At 50.9% G+C, this 14,342-nt stretch overlaps 2 long non-coding RNA genes across 4 annotated transcripts in view; one reads left to right on the plus strand and one right to left on the minus strand.

The window, feature by feature from the left end:
• Nucleotides 1–13,125, plus strand: part of LOC135180971 (uncharacterized) — a 33,598-nt gene extending 20,473 nt beyond the window's left edge. For both annotated transcript variants that reach the window (XR_010304629.1, XR_010304635.1), the window contains exons 3-4: nt 847–916; nt 12,984–13,125. This is a non-coding gene — a long non-coding RNA (uncharacterized LOC135180971). The remainder of the gene's footprint in view (nt 1–846; nt 917–12,983) is intronic.
• On the minus strand, nt 12,319–14,168 carry LOC135180978 (uncharacterized). Of its 2 annotated transcripts, XR_010304637.1 has the most exons (3): nt 13,961–14,168; nt 12,997–13,280; nt 12,319–12,678 (listed from the first exon to the last, which is right to left on the minus strand). It is a non-coding gene; the product is annotated as an uncharacterized LOC135180978 (long non-coding RNA). The 2 variants fall into 2 exon arrangements; XR_010304636.1 differs by lacking the exon at nt 13,961–14,168 and having other exon boundaries at nt 12,997–13,750.
• Nucleotides 14,169–14,342: the final 174 nt, after the last annotated feature.

Consider the following 14,342-nt stretch of genomic DNA (forward strand, 5'->3'; position numbering starts at 1 on the left):
TGGCACTAAGTGCCCCAGCCAGGCTTGGCTTCAACACCTCCAGGGATAGTGACTCCACCACCTCCCTGGGCAGCCCATTCCAATGCCAATCACTCTCTCTGACAACAACTTCCTCCTAACATCCAGCCTAGACCTGCCCTGGCACAGCTTGAGGCTGTGTCCCCTTGTTCTGTTACTGGTTGCCTGGGAGGAGAGCCCAACCCCACCTGGCTACAGCCTCCCTTCAGGTAGTTGTAGACAGCAATGATGTCTCCCCTGAGCCTTCTCTTCCCCAGGCTAAACAACCCCAGCTCCCTCAGCCTCTCCTCATAGGGTTTGTGTTCCTTGCTGCAATAAAACATAGAATCCCAGAATGCTACTATGGTTAAGGTTGGAAGGGACCTCTGGGGATCATGCAGTCCAACTTTCCTGCTAAAGCAGCATCACCAGAGCACCTTGCCCAGGATTGCACTGTCCAGGTGCGTTTGGAATCTTTCCAGAGTAGATTCTGCAACCTCTCTGGGCAGCCTGCTCCAGGGCTCTGGCAGCCTTTGAGAAATCAGATTTTAAGACCCTTGTAGCAGTAACTGTGATTTCTGAATGTTCTCTCTCACCCCATGGTTAACAACCAGCACACATGCTGCTCTTTAAACACCGCAGGGAGGGCATGTGAGCCTCAGCCAAGGGCAGAGGCAAACAAGGACACTGCTTCTGATCAGGGCAAACCTTGCAAGGGGGGGTGTGATTCTCACACGTGGCTTTTGTGGGAGCTCCTCGATCAGTCTAAGAATCACACCTGCGAAAGCAAACAAAGCCCAGAGAGAGCAATTCCATAGCCTTTCTTGTCTTTCTTTCTTTTTTTGCCAGAGGTACAACAGAAGCTGTGCCCAGGATCATTAAGCAAAATCCAACCAGCTGTCCACCAGTCCCCCAGCAGGTAAGAGCAGAATAGGACTCTCTTGTTCCAACTGTCTTCTGCTTCAGCTGTGAGTCGTGGGGCAACACTTTTGTTGGCTTGATGCAATGGGTCTAATTTCTGGGATATCCAAGTTCCAGAGAAATGATCCTGCTGCTGTGTTGCAGGGTACAGGACTTTGAAAGGGCATTTCTTCCTGGTACTTCTCCAGATGTGTTCTTTCTGACTTGCTTATAACTCACAAGGAGCAATGGGTGTAAGCTGCAGCAAAAGAGGTTCTGCCCTAACACAAGGGGGATCTTTGTTACTGTAAGGGTCCCAGAGCCCTGGCACAGGCTGCCCAGGGAGGTTGTGGAGTCTCCTTCTCTGGAGGCTGTCAAGGCCTGTCTGGATATCTAACAAGGCACTGTGTTAGATAGCATTGTCCTGCTCTGGCAGGGGGATTGGACTAGATGATCTCCTTGTTGTAAAGGTGCTGGAGGCCTGGAGCAGGCTGCCCAGAGAGGCTGTGGAGCCTCCTTGTCTGGAGGGATTCCAACCCCAGCTGGCCATTGTGATCCTGGGCAAGCTGTTGTGGGTGCCCCTGCTTTAGCAGGGAGCATTGGACTGGGTGATCTCCAGCGGTTCCTTTCTGACCTCCACTATGTTAGGACCCTGTGACAGAAGCATACAATGGGTATTGAGATGAAGGAGGTGTATGCTGGGCCAAATCATCTCAGGATCAGTGGATCCAACGAGCTCTCTGGGTTTACACCACTGTAACACAGACCCAAGAAACAGTGGGACCTGGACAAGACGGTGAGGTCAGAGCAGCTAGCATCACATGGATGTGATTGCTCTCTTTGAGGACTGAGTTGGCTCAGGACCAGCTTCAGAAGGAGTGAACCTCTGCCAGATTGGAGCTGGCTTTGTGTAGCACTGCTTGGCATGCAGCACAATTTTGGCACTGCTCTGGCATTGCTTAGATCCATGTCTTCATGTTCACTTGGGGAAGACCAGTGTGGAGGAAAGTGGCTGAGACAGCTGCAGAAGAGTTAGGAATTATTTATCCATGAGGTATTATGGAGCATTGGTGGGAAAGGTAGGACAGGAGCGCACAAAATGCGGCAGCCTCTGCAGGAAGGAAGGAAAGAGGTGAAAAAAACTGGGTAGCAGCCACCTCTTTTCCAGCTCCTGGGACAAATGAAGTGAAACAAATGAGGCCTGCATAAGCACAGAGAAGATAAGGTGGGAAGTTGCATACTCACAGGTCTGTCAGAAGAAATCCCATCAGAGCAGCCTGCCCTCTTTTCTTCTTCTGATGGAGTAACCAACTAGGGGGGGACAAGAAAAAGGAGATGTCCTATATTCTGATCTGCTTCTTCATATGATCTCCTTGTAAGGCAGCTGTGGGCACACACCCTTAGTGGAACGAGTGAGATGTGTGTGCAGAGCCCCATGGAAGAGCCTCTTTGCTGAGCAGCTCTTGGAGCTCTGCAGCAAACAGGGAGGAACTCAGGAAGGGACCTGTGGAACTTGACATTGACAGCTCCATAGGTGCAACAGAAATAATGCTTGTCAAAAGAGATGGCAGTGCTGTGCTGGGGCTGTGCAAGCACGTGGGAGAACTGGGTCAGAATGCAGAAGGGTCTTGTGGTGGTAGTGGAATGAAAGGAAAGAGGATTCTGTATGGACAGGCCCCAAATGGGAATGAATCATTCATTGCACCAACTCAAGGTAGACCATGAAAGGGACCTTAAAGATCATCTAGTTCCAACCACCCAGCCACAGGCAGGGACACCTTCCACCAGCCCAGGTTGCTCAAGGCTCCATCCAACCTAGCCTTGAACACCTCCAGGGAGGGAACATTCACAGCCTCCCTGGGCAGCCTGTGCCAGTGTCTCACCACCCTCACTGCAAAGAATTTCTTCCTAATCTCCAGCCTAAATCTGCCTGCTTCCAGCTCAAAACCATTGCCCCTTGTTCTATCTCTACAAGCTCTCACAAAAAGTCCCTCCCCAGCTTTCTTGTAGCCCCTTGCAGTTACTGGAAGGCTGCGCTAAGGTCTCCCTGGAGCCTTCTTTTCTCCAGGCTGAACATCCCCAACTCTCTTAGCCTGTCCCAAACTTGGCTTCAAATGTCTTGGGACCATTTGCTGTAGAGGGATTTCAGGTTCTGGGTTCCCGTGGGAAACTGGAGGGATTTCCAGTCTTGGGAAAGGTGACTTCCAGCCTGACAACTTCCAAGTTTCTTTCCTTGACAATGATGGTTTCCCAGCCTGTTCCCAGGAATTCTGCACTCAGATACAATCTAAAAATAGGAGTTTCTCTCCTGAGAAAGGGACAATAGACAAAAATTGAAACCCAGGAGGTTCCACCTGAACATGAGGAGATCAAGGGGACACAGTCTCAAGTTGTGCTGCGGGAGGTCTAGGCTGGATGTTAGGAGGAAGTTCCTGGCAGAGAGAGTGATTGGCATTGGAATGGGCTGCCCAGGGAGGTGGTGGAGTTGCCATCCCTGGAGGTGTTGAAGCAAAGCCTGGCTGAGGCACTTAGTGCCATGGTCTGGTCGACTGGCCAGGGCTGGGTGCTAGGTTGGACTGGATGATCTTGAAGGTCTCTTCCAGCCTGGTTGATTCTATGATTCTATCTACCACGCTATGATTCTATGATTCTATCTTCTCTGTTGTGAGGGTGCTGGAGCCCTGGAGCAGGCTGCCCAGAGAGGTGGTGGAGTCTCCTGGTCTGGAGGGATTCCAACCCTAGCTGGCCATTGTGATCCCGGGCAAGCTGTGGTGAGTGCCCCTGCCTTAGCAGGGGGGTTGGACTGGCTGCTCTCCAGAGGTCTCTTCCAAGCCCACCATGCTGGGATCCTGTGATTTCAGGCAGAAGTGGTGCAAATGCTTTATTATGTTAAATGAAAGTACAGAAGGATTCTCTCCCATGGTTTTATCTTGCAATCTAACCACGACTGTTTTCTGTCTCAGACCAAACGTGGAGTTCTCTGGGTCTGTCTTTAGAGCCAGCTTAAGGGCCAGTTAAACATTTGCTTTGCCTCGTGTTTGGCTTTTCTCTTTTAAGGTAAATGGTTACAAATCCTGAATCCACTTTACTTAAAGCCAGAGGGAGGAGCCAGCTGATGGCAGATAAAGGGTGAAGTCCAGCCAGCCTCGGAGAGGGGAGCACATTGATACCTGCTTTTGTTGTGTTATTCCTCAGGGCATTTCATTTCTTGTACGTACCTCAGGCATGCAATTTAGAGTTACCAAGTCCTCATTTTGTAGGGCAATCATAGAATTGTTTTGGTCAGAAAAGACCTCTATAATCATCCAGTTGAACCATCAGCCCAACACCACCAGGGCTGTTAAACCATGTCCCAGGTGCCATGGCCACACATTTCTTGAACTGCTCCAGGGGTGGTGACTCCTCCATCTCCCTGGGCAGCCTGTGCCAATGTCTGACCACTCTTGCAGCAAAGAGATCTTTCCTGGTGGCCAACCTAACCCTACCCTGGCACAATTTCAGGCCATTTCCTCTTGTTGTATCACTTGATAGTATAGTAGAGAGAAGAGCCTGGCCCCCACCTCTTCATGTATCCCTGTAGGTTGTTGCCACATTTGCAAGTGTTTTGGGGTGTAATGGCCCTTTCAAGATAAAGGAAAATATCATCAAAGCACTGTGATAAAACCTTGTCAAGCTGAGGTCTTTGTGATCTGTAGATGTGAGGTTGGAAGCCACGAAAGGGGCTCCTTGGCTCAGTTCTCCAATGACCCATGTTGTTTTCTGGCAGCAGCTGAGATGGAGGGAAATGTTTACATGTCTCCTTCCAAAGAACTCGCAGTACAGGATAGAGCCAGCCCAAGAAGCAGCAGTGGCCAAAAAAAAAGAGACAGAAACCAGACAAAAATGCACAACTGGCTCACAGAACCACGTAAAGAGGAAAGCGACTTTGAGGGCTCCTTTTCCAGCCAGACACCCTCCTCCTTCTCCTCTTTACCTCTTCAGCATGGCTTTTCCCTGCACTCCTCTCCCAGAATCAGTAACTGAGAAGAAGCTGCACACAGAGAGAGGTGGCTTGGCCAGCTACAACACAGTGTTGTGCCCTTCATGGTGAGAGGCCAGGCTGAAGGAGCTCTTCAGCCTGGAGAAGAGGAGCCTGAGGGGTGACCTCATGCATGTTGATAAATATGTGAAAGGTGAGCGCTAAGAGCATGGAGCCAGGCTCTGCTCAGCCATGCCCAGTGACAGCACAAGGGGCAGTGGGTGGAAGCTGAAGCATAGGAAGCTCCATGGAAACAGGAGGAAAAATTTTGTCACTGTAAGGGTGGCAGAAGCCTGGAAGGGGCTGCCCAGGGGGGTTGTGTAGTCTCCTTCTCTGGAGGTATTTGAAACTCACGTGGATGTGTTCCTTTGAGATCTGGTATAGGAGACCCTGCTCTGGCAGGGGAGTTGAACTGGTTGAGCTTTTGAGGTCCCTTTCAGCCCCTAATGTTATGTGATCCTGTGAAGCCTCTGTCCTACTTGGTGAAGTCTCTCAGGGTTTCCTTCTCTAGGGCAATGCAATATCTGCCCTGCAAGGAAATTCAGTGGACATGTGAATCTGTGCCAAGCATCTTGACTTTGCTTTGGCCAGGAGAAGCCTGGCAAGACTTGGTGGAAGGGTAGACATGCAGGACATGAAGAACTGCCAGAAATTCTTCTCCCCATAAGAACAGGCTGCTCAGGGAGGTGTTAGGGTGACCATCCCTGGATGTGTTCATGGTACATGTGGACACAGCACTTTGAGACATGGTTTAATGGCCACTGTGGTCTTAGTTTGAAGGTTAGACTCAATGATCTTGGAGGTCTTTTTCACAGGATGTGAACAACTGCAAGAAATTCCTCTACCTACAAGAACAGGTTGTCCAGGGAAGTAGTGGAGCCGTCATCCCTGGATGTGTTCATGAAACATGTGCACATGGCACTTTGGGAAGTGGTTCAATGGCTCTGGATGTGTTCATGAAACAAGTGCACATGGCACTTTGGGAGAGGGTTCAATGGCCATGGATGTGTTCATGAAACATGTGCACATGGCACTTTGGGAAGTGGTTCAATGGCCATGGATGTGTTCATGAAACATGTGCACATGGCACTTTGGGAGAGGGTTCAGTGGCCATGGATGTGTTCATGAAACATGTTCACATGGCACTTTGGGAGAGGGTTCAATGGCCATGGATGTGTTCATGAAACATGTGCACATGGCACTTTGGGAGAGGGTTCAGTGGCCATGGATGTGTTCATGAAACAAGTGCACATGGAACTTTGGGAGAGGGTTCAGTGGCCATGGATGTGTTCATGAAACATGTGCACATGGCACTTTGGGAGAGGGTTCAGTGGCCATGGATGTGTTCATGAAACAAGTGCACATGGCACTTTGGGAGAGGGTTCAATGGCCATGGATGTGTTCATGAAACAAGTGCACATGGCACCTTGGGAGAGGGTTCAATGGCTCTGGATGTGTTCATGAAACATGTGCACATGGCACCTTGGGAGAGGGTTCAATGGCCATGGATGTGTTCATGAAACATGTGCACATGGCACTTTGGGAGAGGGTTCAGTGGCCATGGATGTGTTCTTGAAACATGTGCACATGGCACTTTGGGAAGTGGTTCAATGGCCATGGATGTGTTCATGAAACATGTTCACATGGCACTTTGGGAGAGGGTTCAATGGCCATGGATGTGTTCATGAAACATGTGCACATGGCACTTTGGGAGAGGGTTCAATGGCCATGGATGTGTTCATGAAACATGTGCACATGGCACTTTGGGAGAGGGTTCAGTGGCCATGGATGTGTTCTTGAAACATGTGCACATGGCACTTTGGGAGAGGGTTCAATGGCCATGGATGTGTTCATGAAACATGTGCACATGGCACCTTGGGAGAGGGTTCAATGGCCATGGATGTGTTCATGAAACATGTGCACATGGCACTTTGGGAAGTGGTTCAATGGCCATGGATGTGTTCATGAAACATGTGCACATGGCACTTTGGGAGAGGGTTCAATGGCCATGGATGTGTTCATGAAACATGTGCACATGGCACTTTGGGAAGTGGTTCAATGGCCATGGATGTGTTCATGAAACATGTGCACATGGCACTTTGGGAGAGGGTTCAGTGGCCATGGATGTGTTCCTGAAACATGTGCACATGGCACTTTGGGAGAGGGTTCAATGGCCATGGATGTGTTCATGAAACATGTGCACATGGCACCTTGGGAGAGGGTTCAGTGGCCATGGATGTGTTCATGAAACATGTGCACATGGCACTTTGGGAGAGGGTTCAGTGGCCATGGATGTGTTCATGAAACATGTGCACATGGCACTTTGGGAGAGGGTTCAGTGGCCATGGATGTGTTCTTGAAACATGTGCACATGGCACTTTGGGAAGTGGTTCAATGGCCATGGATGTGTTCATGAAACATGTGCACATGGCACTTTGGGAGAGGGTTCAATGGCCATGGATGTGTTCATGAAACATGTGCACATGGCACTTTGGGAAGTGGTTCAATGGCCATGGATGTGTTCATGAAACATGTGCACATGGCACTTTGGGAGAGGGTTCAGTGGCCATGGATGTGTTCATGAAACAAGTGCACATGGCACTTTGGGAGAGGGTTCAGTGGCCATGGATGTGTTCCTGAAACATGTGCACATGGCACTTTGGGAGAGGGTTCAATGGGTCTGGGGGTCTTAGCTTGAAGGTTGGGCTCAATGACCTCAGAGGTCTTTTCCAACCAAAACAATTCTATGATTCTGTAACAGGTGTCAGTCTCATATGGAAAGTTCAAGTTATTTACCCTAGTAGAGAGGTTGGGTTGGATTCCTTGCCTGAAGCATCAGCTGCTGAAGAAAACACAGCCCCTGTCACTCCCTGGTTAAACTATGTTGTGCTCATTGGTTTAGATGTGCTATCTGCTCCTGCCCTGACATTTGTCACCACTTCATCTGTAGCACAAATGCTTATTTAGTCATGACTTAGAGGAACTGTGTTGTGGCAGCTGAATCTACAGGGATTTAGATCTCCTTGAAAAAGAAAATTGGTTTCTCATCATTTCAGTCCTGTCTGTGCCTAGGGCTGCAGAAGTAAGCTTGGGTGTAGAAATCTGGATCCATTCCTTTGCTTCAATTCCTCTAATACATGAATTTAGACACTCAGGTTCACTTATCTCTGTTTTTTATTAGGCACAAGGTTAGCTAGCACTTAAACCACCACCCCCAACCCTATCACTGCATCCAGCTCCAGGGAATATCAGCAACTAGTTGCATGGGATGAGTAAGCAAAGTGATTTGTGCAGAAAGTAGGAAAACCACGATTTCCCCCTGTTTGTGTGGGTGGAAACCTCTTGGCACTTCCAATACCTCCCTCACAGCCGACAACGAGACTGGCCTGTGGGGATGGCCCTGTTTAATTGGTTATGAACCTGACACTTGGGAAGCCAAAAAATGACTCCCAGAAAATCTAGGTTCTTAAAAACCAAAACTCTAATCTTCTCCTGCAGTTTTCCTTGCCCAGTTCTTACTGTAAAGGACCTTAAATAGCTCTCGGGGCAGGTGGTGGGAGCATGAATGCTTCAGAGACTTTTGTTTCTCTCATGCCCCTGTGCTGCAGATGCTTATTGAAATGATGTCTTCATTTAACAACACCAATTGTACTCTCACTATGCCTGCAGTTAGTATAAGAGAAGACTTCTATAAGTGGTTGTTTGGCTTCTTTGCTCTGACATCTGGTGAGATGAGGGTATAGAGAGGCTCTTCAGAGGGACTTGGGTAGGCTTAGATCAAAGAGCCAACATTAATGAGATGAGTTTCAACAGGGCCAAATGCCAGCTCCTGCACTTGGGCCACAACAACCCCAAGCAAGGCTACAGGCTTGGGGCAGTGTGGCTGGAGAGCTGCCTGCAGAAAGGGAGCTGGGGTTTGTAACAGACAGCAGCTGAACAGGAGCCAGCAGTGTGCCCAGGCAGCTGAACAGGAGCCAGCAGTGTGCCCAGGCAGCCAAGAAGGCCAATGGCATCCTGGCTTGTATTAAAAATGCTGTGGCCAGCAGCAGCAGGGAGGTGACTGTGCCCTTGTACTGGGCTCTAGTGAGGCCACACCTCGAGTGTTGTGTTCAGCTTTGGGCACCACAACATGAGATGTGGAGGTGCTGGAGTGGCTCCGGAGGAGGGCAAGGAAGCTGTGCAGGGCCTGGAGACTAAATCTGATGAGGAGTGACTGAGGCAGCTGGGGATGGTTAGTGTGAAACAGAGGAGGCTGGGGGCAGACTTCACTGCTGTCTACAACTACCTGAAGGAACACTGTGGAGAGGCTGCTGCTGGGCTCTGCTCACAGGTGATTGGAGACAGAACAAGGGGGAATGGTCTCAAGCTGAGACTGGGGAGGTTTAGGTTGGATATTAGGGAAAAAGTTTTTCATGGAGAGAGTGGTCAGGCACTGGAATGGGCTGCCCAGGGAGGTGGTGGAGTCACCATCCCTGGAGGTGTTCAAGCAAAGCCTGGCTGAGGCACTTAGTGCCATGGTCTGGTCGATTGGACAGGGCTGGGTGCTAGGTTGGACTGGATGATCTTGGAGGTCTCTTCCAACCTGATTGATTCTGTGATCCTATGATCCTATGTAGGAGATCCTGCCTTAGGTTTGGTTTAGATGCTTTACTTCAGCCATCATCCTTCAGCTTTCAGGGGCTGTTTTTTATTTTTTAGCAGTGTCATCTCTGAAGAAGTAGACCTGAGTCTGTTCAAACCCTCTGAATCCAAGTCAGTTCTGATTTTGATTGTGGTGCTGTTGGACTTCCAGTAAACTGCTGCCAGCAGAGGCTGCACATCCCACAGAAGTAATCACCTTCTGGCCTACAGCATTGTTAAGAGTCAGTCCAGCATCCTCTTCCTCATCACAGGCTGATGAGACTTATGTTCTACTTAACTGCAGCAGAAGCTTCCCTCTATACCATGTACTGAACCTTGAATATTGTGCTTGTTTTTGGGCTCCTCAGTGCAAGAAGGACATTGAGGTGCTGTAGCTGGTCCAGAAAAGGGCAACAAAGCTGGTGAAGGGTCTAGGGAATAGGTCTGTTGAGGAGCAGCTGAGGAACTGGGGTTGTTCAGCCTGGAGAAAATGAGGCTGAGGGAGAGAAAAGTTTGGAGTTGCCATCTTCTCCCCAGTAACAAGTGACAGGACAAGAGGAAAGGGTCTCAAGTTGCACCAGAGAAAGTTTAGGTTGGATATCAGAAACAATTTCTTCCCCAAAAAGGTTGTCAAGCCCTGGAACAGGCTGCTCAGGGCAATGGTGAAGTCATAGCCCCTAGAAGAGTTTAAAAGCTGTGCGGATGTGGTGCTGAGGGACATGTGTTAGTGGTGACCTGGCAGTGCTGGGTTAATGGTTGGACTCGGTGATCTTCAAGGTCTTTTCCAAGCTAAACAATCCTGTGATTCTACGAGCTTCTGAGAAACAGCCCTGCCAGGCAACTGTCCCTCCGGCTTTAAACACTTCACTGATGCATTCCCAGCCTGCCAAGGTCCCTTCGCTTGCCTCTGCTCCTCCCCACCCGAGGATTTCCACAAACCCCTGCAGCCTGCTGCAGCCCTGCTCCAGCTGGAGGAAAAAAGCCGGGACTGGAGCACCCTCTGCAGGGATCTTTTCCCCATCACTGCCTGCCTGCCAGAAACACCTCCATCCTGCTGCACCTCCTCCTGAGGACTGGAGATAGATGTGACCCAAAATTCTGAGGTTTTTCTTTGCAAAGCTTCAGCTTGAGTTGTGCCAACAGTAGGAACCCCTAAACATTTTCTCACTTGGGAGGGGATGCAAGTGGCTGTATCTGAGAAGAGTAGAATCACAGAAGCCATGGTGTGGATTGGAAGTGACCTTTGGAGATCATCTGGTTCTACCTCCCTACTAAAACTGGGTCACCCACAGCAACTTGCCCAGGATCACAACAGGCAGGTGGGTTTAGAACCTTTCCAGATGAGGAGATTCCACAACCTCTTTGGGCAGCCTGGTGATTATTGTGGACATGCTAACCCAAGCTGCTGCTCATTCTCAGGCATCTGCTGCACAGCATGGAGGCCTCACTAATTTTAAGGTGCCTTTTTATATTAATAGACCAAAGGAAATTATTGTGAGATTTTAAATGTGCTTCAAGTCCCTCACTTGCTTTGGTGAGGGTTTTCTCCACCAAAATGACCAGGAGAAACTTCTTCACTGAAAGGGTTCTCAAAGACTGGAACAGGCTGCCCAAGGAGGTGGTTGAATCTGTGTTCCTGGAGGTGTTTCCAGGCTGCAGAGATGTGGTGCTGAGGGACGTGGTTGAACAGGTGACTTGGCATGAATCAGAGAATGCTTGAGGCTTGAGGATCTGAAAGGTCTTGTCCAACCCAAATGTCTTCCATGATTTCATGCTGCCTTTATTTGTATTTGCTGTTCACCTCTCCTCAATGGCTCTTATTCACTGTTGCCCAGGTCTCTGTGTCCTCCAGCAGCTGGTCAATGTCAATAGCCTTATTTAATTATTGTTATTGGAGAACAGAGCTGCTCCTTCTGCTAGGGAAATAAAACCACCTCTTCCTCACAAGGGTGTGGACCTACAAACCCTACTTAAGCAGCCCAGCAGGGAAAAATCCTAACTGATCACAAGTTATTAGAATCATAGAATCAACCAGGTTGGAAGAGACCTCCAAGATCATCCAGTCCAACCTAGCACCCTGCCCTATCCAACCAACCAGACCATGGCACTAAGTGCCTCATCCAGGCTTTTCTTGAAGACCCCCAGGGACGGTGCCTCCACCACCTCCCTGGGCAGCCCATTCCAATGGGAAATCACTCTCTCTGTGAAGAACTTCTTCCTAATATCCAGCCTATACCTACCCTGGCACAACTTGAGACTGTGTCCCCTTGTTCTATTGCTGGTTACCTGGGAGAAGAGGCCACCCCCCACCTGGCTACAATGCCCCTTCAGGTAGTTGTAGACAGTAATAAGATCACCCCTGAGCCTCCTCTTCTCCAGGCTAAACAGGCCCAGCTCCCTCAACCTCTCCTCATAGGGTTTGTGTTCCAGGCCCTTCACCAGCTTTGTTGTCCTGCTCTGGACATGTTCCAGCACCTCAACATCCTTCTTGAATTGAGGGGCCCAGAACTGGACACAGTACTCAAGGTGTGGTCTGACCAGTGCTGAGTACAGGGGAAGAATAACCTCCCTTGTCCTACTGGCCACACTGTTCCTGATGCAGGCCAGGATGCCATTGGCTCTCTTGGCCACCTAGGCACACTGCTGGCTCATCTTCAGCTTACTGTCTATCAGTACCCCCAGGTCCTGATAGAAAGCCTTAGGAAAGGCTTATCACCATTTTGAAAGCCAAGTTCTATCCTTTTCTTTTTTTGTCCTCCCCAAAGTATTTCACAAAGCAGAACGAAGACCAAGATGTTTATTTTCACCTCACAGACACACAAATGAATCACAGGTGCTAGGATTTGATCTGTTAAAATCCAGAGGGAAGTTTGTATAGTTAGATTAAAAAAAAAACCCAGTGCTGCAGTGAAGCAGGCGGTCTGTTCTCATGACACCTCACCTGGAACACTGCCTCCACTTCTGGTGCCTTCAACACAAGGAGGACATTAGGCTGTTAGAGGAGGTCCAGAAGAGGGTCACAAAAATGACCCTTTGTCTGAAGAACTTCCCCTGTGGGGACAGGCTGAGAGAGTTTGGGTTGTGCAGCTTGGAGAGGAGAAGGCTCCAAGACCTTTCAGCAGCCTTCCAGTACGTGAAGAGGGCTACAAGAAAGGTGAAAGGGATGTTTTATAAGGGCTTGTAGTGATGGGACAAGGGTTTGGATTTAGACTGGAGATTAGGAAGAAATTCTTTGCAGTGAGGGTGGGGAGACACTGGAACAGGTTGCTCAGGGAGGCTGTGGATGCCCAGCCCCAGAGGTGTTCAAGGCCAGGTTGAATGGGACCTGGAGGAACCTCGGCTAGTGGGAGGTGACCCTGCTGTGGGACACCTGCTCATGGCAGTGGGTTGGAACTAGATGATCTTTAAAGTCCCTTCCAACCCATTCTATGTTGTTTTTCTCTAAAAGGTAAACCACAAACCTGGTGCTGGAGAGCCTGCACACCAGCTGCAAAAAGGGTGATGCAAGGTACAGCCACACTGTGTTTTGTTCTGGGTTCTTCTCCTAAACCCCAGGGTTTATGTTCATACTTGCTGCCTGAAGACTCAGTCCTTGTCCTGGCAGGCTGAGGTTTGGTCTGAAACTTCCAAACCAGTGGGCCACAGTGCAGCGTGTTCCCCTGAGGCCATTGTCAGGGCTGATGTGGCAGGACAGCTCTGTGAAAAGTCAAGTTCTGCAGCCACAGACCCCTGCAGGGAATCTGGCCTGGTGATGCGGGCAGAAAATAGCAAAGGTAGGCATTAGCTCTCTCCAGTCCCCTCCCCCTCATTTCAGGGATGCAGCAGAGGACCAAGGGGCTTTGGAAGGGTTTAAACCATAGCACTAACTGACAGAGGTGGTAAGGAGAGGAGTGAACTAGTGTCGTGTCTGGTCCCTCCCTGCTGCTTCTAAAGCTCCCTGGGCATGAGAAGGAAGACCTGGCCACACAGGTCCGTCACTGATGCCCAGGGGCTGCCGGTACTCATTTGTTCCCCCTGGCCCTGCCTGAGTGGCCTGAGGGTCTGCCATGGGCAGTCGCTAGCACATCCCCCACCCCATGCAGTACTTGCCAAGCTGAGAGCCACAGAACCCCCTCCAAGCAGAGAAGTTGCCACCACAGAAACCCCTGTCCCAGCAGGGATCCCTCCTCACGCCTGCTGTAAGAGACCCTGCAGCTCAGACTTCCCACCCCAGACCCCTCTACACAGACAGACTCCTCCTCAGACCCATAAATACGAAACCCCTCACTTCGGATCCCCCAGCAACATCCACCGACCCAGCACCTCAGCCGACCCAGCACCTCAGCCCCCCCAGCACAGACTCGGCCTCCCCACCAGACAGCCACCCTCACCGACCCTCCCCACCACGGCTCTCCAGACCCCTCACCGCAGCCCCCCCGTGCCCACCTCCCGCTGGCTGCCGCCTCCCTGGCCCGGAGCGCCGCGGGCGCGGCCGTGCCGAGCTGTGCCTGGCCGCGGCAGGCAGGGCAGGGCGGGACAGGGGCGGTGCCGGCTGCCGGGGACAGGCGGGGGAAGGCAGCCCGGACCAGCTCGGCTCGGCGCTGCCTGCCGGGGACAGGCGGGGGAAGGCAGCCCGGACCAGCTCGGCTCGGCGCTGCCTGCCGGGGACAGGCGGGGGAAGGCAGCCCGGACCAGCTCGGCTCGGCGCTGCCTGCCGGGGACAGGCGGGGGAAGGCAGCCCGGACCAGCTCGGTACGGTGCTGCCTGCCGGGGACAGGCGGGGGAAGGCAGCCCGGACCAGCTCGGCACGGCGTCGCCCGCCGCGGGA

Source organism: Pogoniulus pusillus, chromosome 1 (assembly GCF_015220805.1).
Source record: "Pogoniulus pusillus isolate bPogPus1 chromosome 1, bPogPus1.pri, whole genome shotgun sequence".
Taxonomy (NCBI): Eukaryota; Metazoa; Chordata; class Aves; order Piciformes; family Lybiidae; genus Pogoniulus; species Pogoniulus pusillus.